Below are 19208 nucleotides of genomic sequence, written 5' to 3'. Positions count from 1 at the left end.
GGAGACAGGGGCAGCTGGAGAAAAGAAAATCCTAAACAGTCTCCATGCTGAGTGGGACCTCAATCCCACAACCCTGTGATCATGACCTGAGCCAAAATCAAGAGTTGGATACTCAACTGACTGAGTGACCCCAGCATCCCATATACAAACTTTTAATCAAATATTAGACTCCAGGGGTTTTCTGGGAGATTATATATATATTCTCTGTGTGTGTGTGTGTGTGTGTGTGTGTGTGTGTGTGTGTATATATATATATATATATATATATATATATAGTCTTCAAATATATACAAATGTTTTATAAAATGTAATGTGATACTTTGTGAGTTTTACTGGATGTTTTTAATTTTAAAATGTATTCAGGTGAAACATCCTATCATTATGGTTCATTATATTCTCTAAAATATAGGTAAATAACTTACAGTGAGGTCAAAGTTAAACCTTGCCAAAATTCAAACCAGACCTGTTAGTAGTTTTCCTAGTCTAAGTTACCTTTCTATACCTCAAACAGAACACTCTTAGACCTTTTGAAGTCCAGAATGAGATGCCATCAAGTTGAAGAGGATGACTGGAGACAAAGGCGGGATGAGGAGGATGGTTTTGATAAGCAAAGGCCGAGAGGAAAAAAATCAAGGATTGTTTAGACACTGAAAAGAGGCTATGGCAAATCAAGTAAATGATTCTACTAAATCCAGAGACATCATTGTCCTCAACTCATTCGATCCTGGTTGAACATTTGACTAAAGCCAACCTGCCTTGTTTCCTTGTAGTCTTAACAATTTTCAGATAATTGTTTCCTGCACCATTATGTCAGACTAAAGATAGACTTGCAGCCTAGCATTAAAACAAAACATCTGTTGCAAAAAATAACACTACTCCCCCCCACCCAACCCCCCATAAATAGAGTTAAGATCTGTAGTTAGAGAATCTTGGAAGTTTTTTTTTTTTCCTCATACAAGAGGTGAAAAGAATAAAAATGTCTTACTTAAATGAAATGAATATGCACCTATAAATAATGAATGAATGAATTATATAAAATTAGATCTTAAAATTTGCCAATATTTCTAATTAAATTATGGATTTCTTGAAAACACTATTCAACAGCATCTAGAAAAAAATATCTGGCAATGACTAATAAGGTATGAGTTATTCAATTTACTAGTCCACTTAGTCCTAATTCCTCAGGAAAGGTCTAATCTTGGTATAAATTACATCCACTGGAAAATAGTAAAGATGTGGAAGGCTGTCTAACTTTCTGACCTAGAAAACCAATATGAATTTAGAGTGGGGAAAACTGATTCACAATATGGTAAATAACATTTACAAGAATCCAGAAACTTCAAGTTTATTTAAAAAGAACTGACTTACAGCAATTCACATTAATTCCCAGGTCTTATTTTTTTCTCCCAGTCTTCCCACTTGGTGATAGTAACCTGAATTTTTTTTAAATTTTTGTTAATGTTTATTTATTTTTGAGAGAGAGAGAGAGAAGGAGTGGGGAAGGGGCAGAGAGAGAGAGAGGGAGACAGAGAATCCAAAGCAGGCTCTGTGCTATCAGCCCAAAGCTGACGTGAGGCTTGAACCCACAATAGTGAGACAGTGATCTGAGATGAAGTCAGCTGCTCAACTGACGGAGCCACCCAGGTGTCCCATAACCTGATTTTTAAAATGTAAATTGAAACAATATAAGCATTTTCAAAATGATTTTAAAATTATTTCTTCTGGAGAAATAAATCAGTCCCAGTACAGTTCAGAAGTTGTCCATTAGCCTCTCCTTAAGCTTCTCTAGGTCTCATTTTTGAACAACTAGAGCATAATAATCCTGCATATCAGTGCACGAGGGGAGAGATGTCATGGACTTCACTAATAACCACATATCTGTGGGAGAAGGGAAGACTATGCACTGGTCCTGTGTTTCTTCTCTGCTTCCCCTCCGGCTCTTGATGTTGACGTAGCATCTCTCCAGACTTTTCCACATGGCACTTGGTGAGGCCTGTGTATCTTCACAGGATTCCTCATTCTCCTCAGATCTGAAACGTGTTGCTCATCATCTGGAAGTTAGCCAGATCGCTAAATCTGCATCAATTTTTGCAACCTCCAAATTGATCTGTTAGTAAGACATTAGCCTTTCCCTACTCGTATGTCTGTTTACAACTTGGAAGAACATACCTCTATGTATCGTTTGCAAAATATTCACTGAGAGAATATGTTATGCTAGATATTGCTTTAGGCTTGGGATATAGTAGAGAACACAAGAGAGTGAAGCTACTGCTCATATGCAGCCTTTCAGTAAGGGAGAAAGAAAATAAGGGAAGTTACGTAAATATAAAAGACTGATTAGTCCTATGCTGAGTGATAAGTGCAATGATTGCATATAGGCAGACAGGGTGGATGGATGGATGGATGCTTACATGGAGAGGCCAGAGCATAATTTTTAAACCTGAAACATAAATGCTAATGAGGATCTACTCATCTAACTTTCAGAGACAGCATTCCAAGCACAAGGAATAGCCATTGCAAAAACCAAAAATGTGGAAGCAGCTGGACAATGTTGAGGAGACAAGAGATGTCCAGCGTGGCTGAAGCATGACCAGTGTATCAAAAATGTCTTATGCTTTTCCTCCTTTTTTGTCTCCATGAGTCACCATTTATTACAGACATAGTTGTGGCAGCCAGCTTTGTCCAGGTGTAATCTTGCCTCAGCTTTCTGCCTTAGCCTCACCACCAATTAGAATTGTTTTTATTGTTTTTTCCAAGGGTATTGTGATGAAATGGTATTGGACCTGCAGGAAACCTTGGTCTTCACACATATGAATGTGCCAGCAAAGGGCTGAGACCCAATGGGTGGAGACTGAGAATTGTATTTATTTCCTTTACTTCTACTCACTTAAGAGACAGAGAGAGAGACAGAGAGAAAGAAAGGAAAGGAAAGGAAAGGAAAGGAAAGGAAAGGAAAGGAAAGGAAAGGAAAGAAAAGAAAAGAAAAGAAAAGAAAAGAAAAGAACAAAACACTTTTCAGCTCTTTACTTTTATCCCCTTCTTTCCTCTAAGCTTTGTCTTATTACAGACACGAGAAAGAAAAATAGATTCTGTGGTTCGTAAATTTTTCTCAGGCCATATTCTTTTACACTTGATGCTGTGTCCTTTAAATAATGATTTAACAATATGATGAGTTTTTCTTCAGCTTTCAAGTTCAGGGTATCAGGTGGAACGAAAAAACAACATGCCCTCCCCTATTTCCAGTCAGTTGCCTGCGTCAGATTAATAACCTCCCCATCTTCCTGTCAGAATGAGGTAGAGGCAGAGATGAGATAAACTATACAGTGAGAAATAGGTAAATGCAGATATCCCTGTCACTACCATCTCTTAGCTCCTCTTTCCCTCAGCGACTGGTATCTCAGCACGGTAGGCACACAAGGAGCAGTGGTTGAGGTGGAGGACATTATCAGGAGGGGTGAAAGTGTGAAAGAATTCAGAGAGCTAGAGGATTCTGTGAGGTGATGAATGGGGACATTTGGCTTGTAGCCTTTCAGGAACTTAGGAGATTCTTCTGCCTTCATTTGCTCTGGGAAACAGAAGATTCTTCTTGGGATTTACCATTGATTTTGAATAGCTACAATATGTTTCAGCCACTGTCTGAAACACTCTATATACGTTATAGCATTTATCCTACTCTTGATTATTTGAATACTATTATTTTCTGCATTTTATCATTGATTAACATGAGGGTGAATTGTTCCATACCCTAAATCTGTAAAGAAACAAACATTTGAAGGTAGAGCCCAAAGGTATAAAGCATTACATTTAAGTTCAGGAATGGGGGAGAGAGAAGCTTAGGTGTTCTTGTAGATTTTTCTATTCTTTTCATCATTATAAAGAAAATGGATTCAAGAAGATCTTTCCAAGAATAAATACTGTAGCTTACTAAGAGAATCTCTTGTTACCTATATTTCAGTAAACTAAATATAGTAAAGAAGTTACTGGCAGTTTAGAACCCCCAACATATGTTACAATTTAAAACATAAAAAGGAGTTGGGGCACCTGGGTGGCTCAATTGATTAAGCATCTGACTTTGGCTCAGGTCATGATTTTGCAGTCAGTGGGTTGAAGCTCTGCGGCAGGCTCTGTGCTGACAGCTCAGAGCCAGGAGCCTGCTTCAGATTCTGTGTCTCCCTCTCTCTCTGACCCTCCCCCTCCCCTGCTCATGCTCTCTCTGTCTCTCTCAAAAATAAATAAGCATTAACAAAAATTTAAAACATAAAAAAGAGCTAAGAATGGTAAGACTTTAATGTTTTAAATCTTTGTATATAAATTGATAAAAAAATTTTAAAAACATAAATCAGATAAAGTCTTTGATCTTAGATCACAGTGATATGAGTTAACCAGTGCTCTATCATTAGCCTAATTTCACATGGTACTCCTTCCTGATGTTTTTGAAATTATGGATGTGTAGAAAAACATTTTTTTCCAGAGTCAGGATTTTTATTATACAGGACAATATAGAAAAACCAAAAGCTGAAGTTCAAGTTTTATGATAGGATATCATATTGCATGTATAACTCTAATTCTTCAAAGTTCAGATAGACCTTTTCTAGCATTATGATTTAACAGTATCCAATGCATAGGTCATCACTAAAATGAGGCTGATATCCATCCTTACACAGGTCCAGTTGGTGGCTCTGTACATTGGTTAACTGCAATGAGAAATCATTAGCTTTGCTCTTGTGAGCAAAATTACCAGAAAATTCACTTTCCCAATAGTATCCAACCAAGATACTCTAATCATTATTTTTCCTTTTAAGAAATGTCAGTAACATAGCAAGCCAGGCATCCATTGCCACTCCACTGGGTCTTTATGTGGATAAAACTTGCCTTGAAGCCGCAGATGGCTCTTTAATCTTATAATGATTCAGAATTGTCCAACCATACTCTGTTTTTAGACTTTTCACTGGAAGAGAAATCCATCCTGAGTCCCTTATTTTATTAACCTATTTGGCTGGATAGATCAAAGTTTAAAAAATAATAAGGCCAGGATTTCTATTACTTTATATATAATGACACAATTCCCCTACAGTTCTTGTGATTTCAGCACCTACAGAGATTAGAACACCATATTTTACAATTGTCACTCTGCAAGCTTAAAACATGGTGCTATCCCCATTATGGTATTTGAAAAGTAAATTCTTAAAAACAAATGAAAAGGTAGCTATACATCTAATTTTTATAAATATTGTAAGCAAATAACAGTTCAAATAAAATAACATCTAAAAAGATTGTATTTTTTAAATAAAGTCTAAGCTTTTCAGTATCTACTTTTTTTTTTATTACTGATTTTCTTTCTCTGCCAACACCCCAGAATCTCACAATGAATTACTTTTCAGGGCCTTTTACTTCATTATTTTTGTCTCCTTTTTTTTTGTTCCTTTTATTAAAACAGCAGAGGTCCATTTGGAGCCCCCTGCTTGGCACGGCTGTAGGGATTTAAACTTTAGCAAGTTCAAAGAAAACAAGAATTATAAGGAGAAGCCTTGGATTTATATAGATTCTTTTGAAGAGCTCAAAGTATGAGAAACCTTTCCCATGGTCAGGGTTAAGGTTACAAAGTGTAGAACATGTAATCTCTGTATTCTTGTCAGCCTCTTATCCTTCTATTCAATTCCCAAAACACCTTATTGAAAATGGTAGGTACAGTATCGGTCAAGGTCCCAACAGGAAACAGATTCTACTCAGATTTTTCACGAGTCTTTAGTAAAGAAAATGTTTACAGGAGTAAGAGGAGGGTTATGGGAAATAACAAAGGGTGTTGAGGTAGATACTAATATGTTATTACTGACCTTACATCAGAAAAAAAACACAGGAGAAAATAATGCCGCTGAAGCCTAGTGAAAGAGACAGAGCCAGAGAAAAAGGGCTACCTAAGGAATGCTACAGAGGTAAGTGGATATAGCCACAACCAGAGAGTATTGCCTATAGCGAGGAGGATGGATAAGAGCTGTCCCCTCCTTCTTTCCTCTGATCCCTCTGGTGGTCCACTATTACCCAAATAACCAGAAGTCAGCCCTCGGGAACATCAGGAAGGCAGTCTGCAGAGATCGGCCTCCTGGGCCTTTCTTTACAGAGAAAGGTAAAGAGTATGGAAAGATGCAAAAGCAAAAGGCACAGTTGTGCCTTTGTCATTTAGCTTTTTACTTTCTTCCTTTGCTCAAATTAAGAAAACCATATTCAATAGAGGGTATACACAGTCCTAACAAGTTATTAAATCACCATGGGATGATGCCAATTAAAATCATAAAGCCACCAGTAAAACATAAAATATAACATTTGCTAGTTCCAGAACTCTTCATGCCAGGCAAGAGAGAACTTGGGGGGAGAGATAGAGGAAGTAGAGAAATAATAATCAGTGTAAATTATGCAATATAATGTACTCATAGATCCTAAGATGTAAGGGATGCACATCAGATGGAACATAACAACACAGATATAAAGAAACTGTAGAATACTTATTTCACATAATTGTACTTACACCCTTCCTCCTCCCCTCCCCCCTTTCCTTTTTTCTTTTCTTTTCTTCTCTTCTCTTTTTTTTCTTTTCTTCTCTCCTGTTTTCTTTTCTTTTCTCTGCTCTTCTTTTCTCTGCTCTTCTCTTCTCTTCTTTTCTTTTCTTTCTTTGAAATTTGGTTTTATCTACACTATCCAGAGGATAACTATAGTGACTGAGAAGTTTGCATATAATAAAATCATTTCAACACATTGTTTCCCTTAACCCTTCAGACTCATTTGTTGTGGTATATAACTCCTCAACCTTATTAATCAAAGGTCAGTATTGCATCGAGATTTTAAATAATTAATGAATCCAACTGTTTGATCCAATAACTCATGTTAATACATTATATTCTAAATGCATAATTTAATAGATTCAAAATTATACAGCTTTACATTGTCCATCTTTGTATGATCCTTTTAGAATCCTGTTCCACTATTGCTCTCCAAAGTCAGCTGATACAAGTTAGAAGGATCTAGCAAATCTTTTTATACAGATGTTATCTCCTTTGGGTGCCAAACTTAAAACTATTTCCCTGGATCAAGATGGGGCTTAACTCTTTTTAAAAATGCCTGGACACAGTGATGGGTAGGGAAAGTGTTTTTTCTAATGGTTAATTCTAATAGTTTTATGCTTTACTAACAATAAAGCATAATAATGATTATATGAAAGAGTTGTAGAAGAAATAGTACACTTGGCCCCTGAAGCAGCATTGTATTAAAATTCTACCACTAGTATATTGATTGTTATGTATAAGTAACTGGATTCTTTGTGTGGGGACCATTTACAGTGAAATGAGGGTTAAAAAATAATATCAATGATAAAATAATTTTTAAAAAGTCATAATTCAGCAAAAAGTAAAAGCAGCCCCTTTACATAGTTTTCTTTTTAAAACAGAATCTAGGTCAAAGCTTGTGTGTTAAAATTTTTTGAGGGGTGTGTTCCCGGAGAAATTCAAGTAAGAGAAAATGGGAAATTCGGCAGCAAACTTGGCCATAGATTTCCAACAAACAAAGCTGATTGCTTGACCATACTGGATATCTCTTAAAAGATCATTGGAAACAAATGCATTTGGAATAGCCCATATAGGAGAGAATACATAACAATGTATCTGCTGGAAACTTCTAATTCCATCTCATTTGCTAAAATCCACCCCCTTACTTTCAGGTATGCTGGCATAATACTCCCAGGACTTTGTCACTATAACATCAGAGGACTTGGATACTGAAATTAATTGCCAAAATAATATTTTACTGTTTGTTTGTTTCTTTTAATACTTGAGTACACAAACAAAAAGAAATTCCCAAGTGAATTCTTTTTTTTTTTTTTTTTTTTTTGGTTTGGATTTTTTTAAGTTTATTTATTTATTTAGAGAGAGCACAAGCAAGGGAGGGGCAGAGATGGAGTGAGAGAGAAAGAAACCCAAGCAGGCACTGCACTGCCAGTGCAGAGCCCAACACAGGGCTCCAGCTCACCAACCCGAAGATCATGACCTGAGCCAAAATCCAGAGTCTGGCGCTTAACCAACTGAGGCATCCACAAGCCCACTGAGTGAATTATTTTGATTGTGGACATAATTATCCCAGAACCCCAAGGTGCAAAAGCAACATTTATCTTTTTGATAATCTGACTTAATTATATCAGCCAGCAGAATAAACCCAAAGTGACCAAATAGTAGTTTAAGCCTCCAGTTCAGTGGAATTCTTATTGTGTTCATCGGTGGGGGCACTGACCTGGAAATTGAGGTCTCTAACTCAGAAGAGCCTAAATTTGTGGGGACAGAGTGTAAAGGTGGCTCATGCAAGTGATAGTAAAAGGATTTACTTCTACCTTCCTCCATTGCTTTTAGATAATATATTCTTGCTACTGACAAAGTGTCATGTGATTACCATCAGATTCATATGCCACATCCTACAAGACACCATTCAAATCCCAAAGTAAAAATCTCTCTATCTGAATCCTTAGTTGAGTCTTCAGTGAGATATTATAGCATTCTATCAGGCCACCTGCTTCTTGGTTCTGGGGAACATAGTAAGACCAGTGAATTCCATTGTCAAGAGCCTGTTGTCTCACTGACGTTGAAATATAATCAGTGCATTAACCTGAGTGCATCTGTGGCATAAGGTGTTCCAAGGATTCTGTAACACCTTGATAACCGTACAGATGGAAACATCTCAGATAAGAAAGAAAAATTCTCTCTAGAATATGCATTGATTTCTATAAGAATATATTGTTTTTACTTCCAAGGTAGAATTGGTTGATTTAATCAACCTAACACCATTTAGTTGAATAGATAGCACACCAAAAAAAAAAAAAAAAAAAAAAAGTCATGCTCAATTGAGTATTTTGTGTTTGTAGTGCTGGTAGGGTTGACAGCTTTAGCACCTAAAAATGTAAAATACACCGTTATATTTGAATTTCACACATACAACACATATTTTTTTTTGTATGAGTATATTCCACATATACTAAAACAAACAAAAAGCCAATTGTTTATTTAGAATTCACATTTAAATTGACATTGTATATATTATCTGGCCATTTTAACTACTATCTACTTGGATATTCTAAAGTGCAAGTAAAAAGATCAGCATTGATGACAAAGTACTGGGGTTTGAAGTCCATTAATAGTCTCTATCACTGTCAAAATCACAACTTTAGTATAAATACTGGAGTTGCATATAATAGAGGCAAGTTGTCATCCATGGGGCAAGTCACGCTGTTTAAGATCGCTGACATAATTTGTGGGGCCCAGTGCAAAATGAAAACTTAGGACCCTCTCTGAAAAATCCCTCTGCATTTGAAGGTGATGGCAGTGTATTAAACTAAATGTGGAGCCTTCTGAATGTGAAGACATGTGTGACTATATGGATTACACATCCGTGAAGCCACCCCTGTTCCTATCCATATGGGTTGTGAGATATTCTTTGGGGATAAATGTTCTCTGTTGGGAATTAATGTGGGACAAAATGATATGTACACTTTACATATGAGAATGGTCTTATAAGTCCATTCATTTAACTCTTCCCCAAGACTTCTTTGATCATATCTCCCAGTATTTTTCTCTACTGTCTCCTAATCAAACTGGCCAACAGTGCCTGAGAGTCAGAATGTACCAGTACTTCAAGTTGTCTTTCCCCCATGTTAATTTGATGTGGCTAAGTTCATCCTAGCTCTGTCCAGTGGAAGGATTTCTCTTTTCCACTGTTTTGGAGTGATATTCAGGAAAGGGGATGTAAAATGGTAGAAGTTCTTTCTGGCTAGTGGCAACATATTGCACTAACCCATCTCTTAACCAACCAAGGCCTTTTTTAACTCTGTCAGTTGGTCATAGGAAATTCTCATTGAGGCCAGAGATAGGAGTTGAAGAAGAGGAACAGAAGAAAGTGACATGAGAGTCCAAGCCACCTATTTTACTGTGACTTCAGAATTTTTTTGAGCCTGATCTCTAAAGCACACTTCCATCATATAATGAATTGCAACTAGGTCTGCACAACTTTATGAATTAATGTATATACAACTTGGGTTTCAGTCATTTATTGTCATTACTAAAAACTAGTAGCATATCAGGAGGTTGATAAACTCTTTGATAAAAGAGAAAAAAATTCTTGGCTACAAAGGGTATTACCTTTCTCTAGAACACTAGGAGTTTATGCTGTGACACTCCAGTTAGGTTTTTCCAATGACTCTATACAGCATCCTTACCCACTATGCATACCTTAAGTACCATCGAATACACTGGGCCATATGGATCAAGTGACAGGTATGCTTTCTTTACAGCCTGAATTTGCTGCAGAGCATTTGAATCCCACTCACAACTACCTTCAGAGTTGCCCAAACAATTAGTTCTAGTTCTAGTCCCAAATGTGGTAGGTGCTATCTCCAAAATCCAAAATTCTTCATGAAGCATTGTTTCTCTTTGGAGCTGAGAGGTGCAAAACCTTGTTCTTTATCATAAAGAGCATATCCTAGCACCTCACAGACCACTGGAATCTTAAAGATTTTGTCATTGTGAAGGGCCATGTAAGTTCTGCTGAGTTACCTGCCACCCTTCGACACACATTTATCTACATACTGTATGATATTTGACACTCCCCACTCACTGGATCCAATTAAAGTGACATGATCAATATATTGGACTAATGAAAAATCTGGAGGAAAGTTAAGTTGATCTAAGTCCCTGCAGACTAAGCTGTAATAAAGAATAAAGGAAGTAACAGCTTTGAGGTGAGACAATGAATGTGAATTGCTACTCATTCCAGGCAACCATTCATTGCTTTTGATTCTCCCTACTGATGAATATTAGGAGGCAATTCACTAATTCACTGCTCACTTACCAAGTGAATTCAAGTTAGTTAACATACAGTGTAGTTTTGGCTTCAGGTGTAGAACCCAGTGATTCCTTTTTTACATATGACACCCAGTGCTCATCACAAGTGCCCTCCTTAATGCCCATCACCCATTTAACCCACCCTGCCCCACCAGCAATCCTCAGTTTGTTCTCTGTATTTAAGAGTCCCTTTTAAGAGGGACTTAAGAGTCCCTTTTAAGAGTCTATTTTTATCTTATTTTTCCTTCCCTTCCCCTATGTTCATCTGTTAAGTTTCTCAAACTCCACATATGAGTGAAATCATAGGATATCCGTCTTTCTCTGACTTATTTTGCTTAGCATGATACTCTCTAGTTTCATCTGCATTGTGGCAAATGGCAAGATTTCATTTTTTTCATTGCCAAGTAGTACTCCATTGTCTATATATACACCACATACTCTCTATCCATTCATCCATCAGATATTTGGGCTCTTTCCATACTTTGGTTATTATTGATAGTGCTGGTATAAACACTGGGATGCATGTGCCCTTTTGAATCAGCATTTTTTTATCCTTTGGATAAATTCCTAGTAGGGTAGTTGTTGGGTCGTAGGTTAGCTCTATTTTTAACTTTTTGAGGAAGCTTCATACTGTTTTCCAGAGTGGCTGCCCCAGTTTCCTTTCCTGCCAACAGTACAAAAAGGTTCCCCTTTCTCTGCATCTTCTACAACATCTGTTGTTTCCTGAGTTGTCAATTTTGGCCATTCTGACAAGTGTGAAGTGGTATCTCATTGTGGTTTTGATTTGTATTTCCCTGATGATGAGTGATTTTTAGTACCTTTCATGTGTCTGTTTGCCATTTGGATGTCTTCTTTGAAAAAGTGTCTACTCATGTCTTCTGGTCACATACCTGGCCATGAGTTTAAACAACAGGCTATGGATTTGTGACATTATTTAGATTTTTGAACTACATTAGATTTGAAAAGTGGAGGAAGGACCACTCTTTTCCATTACCATAGCTGCTCACTAGCTCTTGAGCTTTGCATCATACAAATCAAAACATACCATAGTTGGCTGCCTATCTCCTTTCTAGGAAATCAAAAATCTATTTAGTTATTATCACAGTGTCCTAAAGATCAATTTATCATGGTAGACACTCAAGTCACACTACCCACTATATTAATTTTGTCCAGCTTGCCTCGAAAGATCAAGTGTTGCTGGCTGGTCTGCCTTTTCAAAATCCCACCATATATGCTGATTATTAGTTTTTATACGATATTATCCTCCTACTGAGAATCACACCATGCAGACAACAGCCATCATCAAGATTCTCAGAGATGTTGCTATCTCCCTTAGCAGATTCCTTACTATCTTAAATGAAAAGATTATTTAGACACTCCAAGAGAACATAATCAGGTGGTAGGTTATCTAGTCTTACATAATAAATCCATTATAGCATCCTCATTTCCTCTTACTTTAGACAGTTTTGCCAATATTGTGTCTGTTTGTTATTTATTGAAAACATTCATAAAGCCCAGTGCAGATATCACATATAGCTACTGGTAAGGTCCAAGACTAAAGATACAGAATTTTTTATAGAGTTGGATCCAAGGAAGTATCAGTAGCCTAGAACTATATTTTGTGTCCAAAGATTTTGTGGCAAACCAAACTTTCACTTTATAGTTAGAAAACTATTCAAAGAGATATAGTAGGCATATTGGACATGGAAATGTGTTTAAGTTTTAGGAATACTAAGCAAGTGGGGTTGTGCTGACGTGGTTCCAGGAAACAATTCCAGCTATGGCACAGTCAGCTGTCTGTATGAGTGGAAGAAAAGAAAAAAGTTGGCGAAGTAAGTTTCCTTGGAATGGAACTGACTACACTCTCATGTCAAAGACATAACCAAGTGGACATAGGTTGAAGGCAGTTTTCTAAGCTATGCAAATGCACAGAGTGCTAATCAGGAAAGCACACCAAAAGCCATGCCACACAGTGATACAAAGTAAGAAGGAGCATCAAGAATATCCAATTGACAATAGCTTATAAATTTTATCTAGAACAAAAATAACAATATCTTTGAACTTTACATATTGCAGATAATGAAAAATCTAAAGGCCACCTATTTCAGGAATTGAATTGGCAGCTATTGGGCAAAACTAACATATTTTGGCAGGTCTAAGAAAGTCAGAAACTAACAAAATCCTTCCTGCTCCTTAATTTTGCTTTTACATGTGTTTCCCTGAAACAGAATTACCCAAAAATGTGAAATCATTTCTTGCCAAAATTATAAGAAACATAACTTTTTTTCTAATAATCCTTTGATATTTAGTTGATATAAGGATACATGATATGCTAAAATTTAGAAAGAAAAAGTACTTCTAAATAAATTTAAGCTCTACTATTTTGAGGATCTGATGAAGAAAAGAATATCTATATCTATCTATCATCTATCTATCTATCTATCTATCTAAAATTAACTTAATTCTCTCTTTTTAATAAATGGTTAACTAAATGTATGCCATTCTAATAAATCTGACCTTAGTACATAGTTTCAAACTTTTAAGGAAACTAGATACTAAGCTAACATGAGTATATTATAAAATTATCACCAAATTTTAAAAAATGCCAACAAATAATATTTGGAATTTGAACTTAGATTGTATCATTTTTATTCTGAGATATTTAAAATGTTTACTACTGGGGCATCTGGGTGGCTCATTTGGTTAAGCATCGGTCATGATCTCATGGTCCGTGGGTTTGAGCACCGCTTCGGGCTCTGTGCTGACAGCTCAGAGCCTAGAGCCTGCTTTGGATTCTGTGTCTCCCTGTCTCTCTGCTCTTCCCCCACTCACATTCTGTCTCTGTCTCTCTCAAAAATAAACATTAATAAAATAAAATAAAATAAAATGTTTAATACTGAAGTAAAATAGTTTTCAAAATATAGTTTGCATTTTCAGTCAAAAAAGTAAACCTGAAGAAGTCTGGAATTTTATAGTATAATTTAGAAAGTATGTATATTTGAGTGAAACACAGTTCAAGATGACTATTTTCACTTGGTCTTCATGTAGGCAGCATAAGTGATTGCTTTTTGGTGTTAGTGAACATGTTATGGAAGGCTAGAATGCCTCTGAATAATTTATCTTCCTACTTTTTCCATTGCCAATATTACTATCATTAGAAACTACCAGTCCAACTATGTCATTCTGAACAGAATTATAAAGCAGAATGTGTCAGGTAAGTATCACATATACAGCTAAGGGACTGACAGGCTTTAAAAGATGAGCAGAGAGGCAAAGATGGGTACTTAGGAAAAACATTTATAGGTTTCACCTCTCTATTGCACTATGCTTCATATATTTTGGATAGTTTGACCTATTTTCTTACTGAATTCTTCAGCTATGTTTAATTTTTTACTGAAATCATCCACAGAATTTTCAATTCCAAAGATGATACTTTAATTCTTATTAATTCTGGGATCTTTTTCAAGTCTGGTTTTCGTAGTGTCTGATTTTCTGCTAATTTTAAATGTCTGTAAATATATTTTATCAGTTTATATACACACACTTAAAGGTCTTACCCAAAGGTCAATTATTTGAAGCCCTTCAGAATTTGTTCCTGCTTCCAGTTGTGTATTCTGTCTTTTGTCCACTGTATGTCCGTGAAAGCTAGGCTGCACAGTGATTACTCATGGAATTGAGATTATGTTTTAGGCAGAACTTACTGGAACATGCCATACGTGATAGGAGGGGTTCAGAGAGGAAGATGGCCAGGAATAATCCCCATGATTCTAACTTGATTAATTTTATAGGTGGTAGTGCCATTTATTAATTTATTATGAGAAAGAAGAAGTGGGGATCAAGGCAGCTATAAAGAAAAAGTTATTTCATTTTTAAAAATAAATTATGATAAATAAGCAACTTTGCATACAAGTCTGAAATCATGATAATTTTTGTCTTGAAGGTAGTTGTTTCGCTACTGAATACATTACTTTCCAATTCTTACAATGAACCTCAACTAATTGGAGTAATTCTTGTATGTTGTGTTCCTTGCAAATTAAAATAAACTAATAAATGTGCCAAAGTTAGAACCTGAATTTAATCATGGATATAAAAGACAGTCCTGCCTCCCCATTTTTTTGTACATGTGTCTTCCACAGGAAAGTAACAGTCATGTATAAATTTTGAAATATGACAGATGTTTTACAGATAGGTAAAACTTGTGCTCAATCTGACAAGTATTTTAACAGGCTGAGAATAAGCTTTATAGATCAAAATTATGATGACTTATATGAGCAAAAATATATGAAAAATATTTAAAAGTAAAATCCAAAAGGTTTATCAACTAATGGATGTTGAGTGATGAAGCAGTCTTGTGTCTTCCTAACAATTAAGGAAGCTCACTCTACTCAAACCAGCTAGAGTGTATTATGTTCTCTGCCATGGAACTCTAAAAGGCACTCTACTCAAATGAGGAATCCATGTGAACTAAAATTATGAAGTTCAGGAAAGTGGTTTTAGCATACAATCTGTTCTGTCATGAAGTTATATACATGAAGTATTTGAAACTAGAGGAACTATGCAAAGGATATGGGACCTGAGAATAATACCATCTATATTAGTCAGGGTTCTGTGGAGAAACAGAACCAATAGGATAGATAAAAATATATGAGGAGATTTTTAATGCAATTGACTCTTGTAATTATGGAGGCTAAGAAGTTCCACTACCTGCCATTTGTAGGCTAGAGAACAAAAAGAGCTGGTAGTATAATTTAGTCCACGCCCAAAGACCTGAGAATTTTGTGCAGTTGGGGGGCGGGACTAATGTAAATCCAAAATACAAAGGGATCCAAAGGCATGAGAGCCAGAAGTTCTGATGTCAGAGGCCTGGTAAGGATGGATATCCCAGCTCAAGAGAAAAAGAAAACTTGCCCTTCTTCCACCTTTTTGTTCCATTCCCGTCTTCAGTGGATGGGTGATGTCCTCAACTCAACTTCCACTTTGATAAAGATGGATCTCTTTAGTCTACTGATTCAAATACTAATCTCTCTCACAGACATACCCAGGAATAATGTTTTACCAGCTCTTTGTCCCTTAGCCTAATCAATTGCCACTGAAAAGTAGCCATCTTATCATCTAAGTGCAAAAAGTATATAAGAATAGGTATAAGAAATATAACAAGAGTACATTTTTATAAGCCAGAGGAGAATAGGGTATTACAAAAGCTCATGGAAGCTATAATAACTTGATTACAGAGGAGACCAGTGGTTGAAGCCTGAAGATATCAATCATGATCATCATGTGTGTGTGAGGGCCTTGTTTTTAGGCAGGACAGTGAGTAGCAGTGCCACTTAAAGCACAGGGAGATTTAAGAAAACTGTTTGATATTCCTCCCAACCTTAAATGTTTGATTTTTTTTTTTTTTGCCAGCATATACTTGGAAAGGCCTTCAGGTAAGAGGCAGATTCAAGAGTCAATATCAACAAGGAGATAAAGTGTGGTGCATCCCAGGGCAGAACCATGGAGAGAAAAAGAAAGAAGATGGATTCACTGTTCTATTAATACAGATTTAACCTTTTAAAAATTTTTACTAGTTCTAACCTGCACAATGTAAAATGAGTTCCACACAAATCTTCTTTTAAATACTTTGAGATTCCATTACCATATTGGTTATTTATAAAATAAGAATTATAAAGGACTATGACTCTCACGTTTATAGGTTCAAGTGTAAACCATTATACTTAATAAATTTTGTGCATGAATGAATCCTCATTTGAATATCTTTGGTTCAGGGTTGTTCAGAGTACATAACTCAGAGAATATGACATGATTTCCAAGTTTCGGTTTGCTTGTCAAAGCACTCAACCATATAGAAGAGTGGCTAATGATTTCTTGCCTAAATGTGCAATAAAATTACGAGAGATGTGAAACTCAACAACAACAAATAAAAACATTTTCTGACAGCAAAATAAATGACTAACATACTTGAAGATGAAGACATACTTACTCAATTTGCTCTAGATTTAGCTGTGTTGCATTCAGCAGGAAGCTGTCCCAGAGCAATGAAGCTGCAGTGTACACAGATGGGTCTGCTTCTTCTGGGAACAGACATCTGTATCCATCTACAGCAGCAGATCAGCAATTTCTTTTAATCACTTTCTTGAAAATTTCTGAGTTACTTACTTTCCACCTAGAAAAGAGATATGCATTCATATTTACCTTAAATGCTTGGCATTATATTAATTGGATTGCTTTGAATCATAACTATTATTTTATTGATATGATAATATTACTTTAATATTTTTAAGTTCATTTTATCCACATTTTAATCCTGCAAGGTAGTTAGGAAGTTTTATTATATACACTGATATTTTAGGAAATGACCCAGGAAGATTAAATCATTTAGTCAGTGCTATTCAACTTATAAATTGTAAACCAAAAATTAAAAACCTAATCATTTGGTTACAAAATTATGATACAGTATTTTACTATAGATATTAGTTGAGGAAAATCAATAAATCGGCACTGAAATATGACCAAAATTAGGTTAATATTGATTAAAATAAATCCATTAAAACATTTTGGTTTAATGAAAAAAAAATGGTCCAATATTTTGGCCTCACCAATACCACGGTGATTTACAAATTTTCTTTCCTTTTTTGACTTTGTAGAATTGAACATGTAAGAAAAGTTACAGCAGTAAGGATACAGAAGAGAGGGAGAAACCACAACTTATCTTTACTTTGTCCATAAGATAGACTTTCATTAGCCAGCTAAAATTACCCTAAAAATGTGATTATGACCTATTTAAATAAACAGAAGAGTTGGGCTACATGGTAAAAAATGAAGAGAATAAAGAATAATTTGCCATTGTGCAATCTTGGAGTTTTAAGAATATGTAATGGAAAGGCAATTTGATTCTAATTGTTACTTAGGATGAGGTGAGGAAGGAAATAATTAATTATACCTTTGGGTAACTTTTATTCCTTTAAAATATCCAATTTACGACTTAAAGACATGATATACTTGCTTTAAATGTCTACATGGTTTTGTATATTGTAACATTCATGACTATAATATCTTTCCCTTATTCTATCATTTTGAAGCTCCCAGACCTTTATTCTAATCTCAGTTCATATTTTGAGAACACTTTCCCAATTTATTTTACACCGCCAATGCAATCTCCTTCTTGATGTATTTTTAGTGTTCTATATCTATCTCCTAAATGAAATTGTGGTTGAATGCCTATTACCATTATTATTATTATTATTATTGTCATATACTTTCTACTCCCATTGTGTATCAGCAATGCAATTCTAAGTTCCAGGTAATTTTGGCTCCCTATCCTTCTTGCCTTTGCCAGTTCTGCAGTGAGTAAAACTGTATCACTTTGGGCAAGAAAAGAGAGAAAGAATACATGTTTTACTTCATCATTGAATCATTATTTCAGTTAACCGTAAAGCTCATCTTACCTCTGTATTTTCTCTTTTGCCATTAATAGGTTTCCAGTTATATTCAGATCAAAGCATCATAAAAAATAAACACTTACAATGTTCCAGAGACTATTCTTAGAAATTACATTACAGTGTTATTTCATTAATTCACAATGTCTCTATGAATAATAGTCATTCCCATTACTGCAATGAGGAACTGAGGCCTAGCAAGTTTATACCCTTGCCCAAAGACATACAACTATTTTTTATAATTCTTTTTTTTTAATGTTTATTTCTTTTTGACACAGAGAGAGAAAGAGACAGAGCATGAGTGGGGGAGAGGCAGAGAGAGAGGGAGACACAGAATCCAAAGCAGCCTCCAGGCTCTGAGCTGTCAGCACAGAGCCTGACGTGGGGCTTGAACTCACAGACCACGAGATCATGACCTGAGCCGAAGTCAGATGCTCAACCTGTTGAGCCACCCAGGCACCCCAAAAACATACAACTATTAAGTGTCAGTAAGGATACCAATTCAGGCAGTTTGGTGAAATATTCAAACATCTTAAACAATATGACATATTGCTTCCATTAGCTCCCATTTTACCGTGTATTTGTGTCTACGCCTCACTTTCGTTCTTACAGTGCAGGGGATTTTTTTATTAGTGTTTATTGGTCTACACAACTCCACCATTCAGCATTGTGCTTAGAAACATAATCAATCAAAAATATAGTTATGGGTAAAGTGGGACCTGTTCTTTCTGCAAGTAAAAAATTACAAAGCAATGATTACTAGTAGAATACTTCAGTAAAAAAGAAAACTATTACCTGGAGAAACTAAAGATTTTTTGTTGGTTTCTATCTCGCCCCTTCTCCCATGGACTCTGGCCTAAACATTCTCTAGCAGTTCATAGTCATAGTTTGAAAAATC

General features: G+C 35.7%; 1 long non-coding RNA gene across 2 annotated transcripts in view; it reads right to left on the bottom strand.

Moving 5' to 3' along the window:
- LOC123384615 overlaps nucleotides 1–19208 on the bottom strand; it is a 252683-nt gene that overhangs the window by 9089 nt on the left and 224386 nt on the right. For both annotated transcript variants that reach the window (XR_006595988.1, XR_006595989.1), the window contains one exon: nucleotides 16855–17037. This is a non-coding gene — a long non-coding RNA (uncharacterized LOC123384615). The remainder of the gene's footprint in view (nucleotides 1–16854; nucleotides 17038–19208) is intronic.

The sequence above is a fragment of the Felis catus genome, chromosome A1 (assembly GCF_018350175.1).
Source record: "Felis catus isolate Fca126 chromosome A1, F.catus_Fca126_mat1.0, whole genome shotgun sequence".
Lineage (NCBI taxonomy): Eukaryota > Metazoa > Chordata > Mammalia > Carnivora > Felidae > Felis > Felis catus.
The sequence above is the reverse complement of the archived record's forward strand: the minus strand, read 5'-3'. Positions and strand labels throughout refer to the sequence as shown.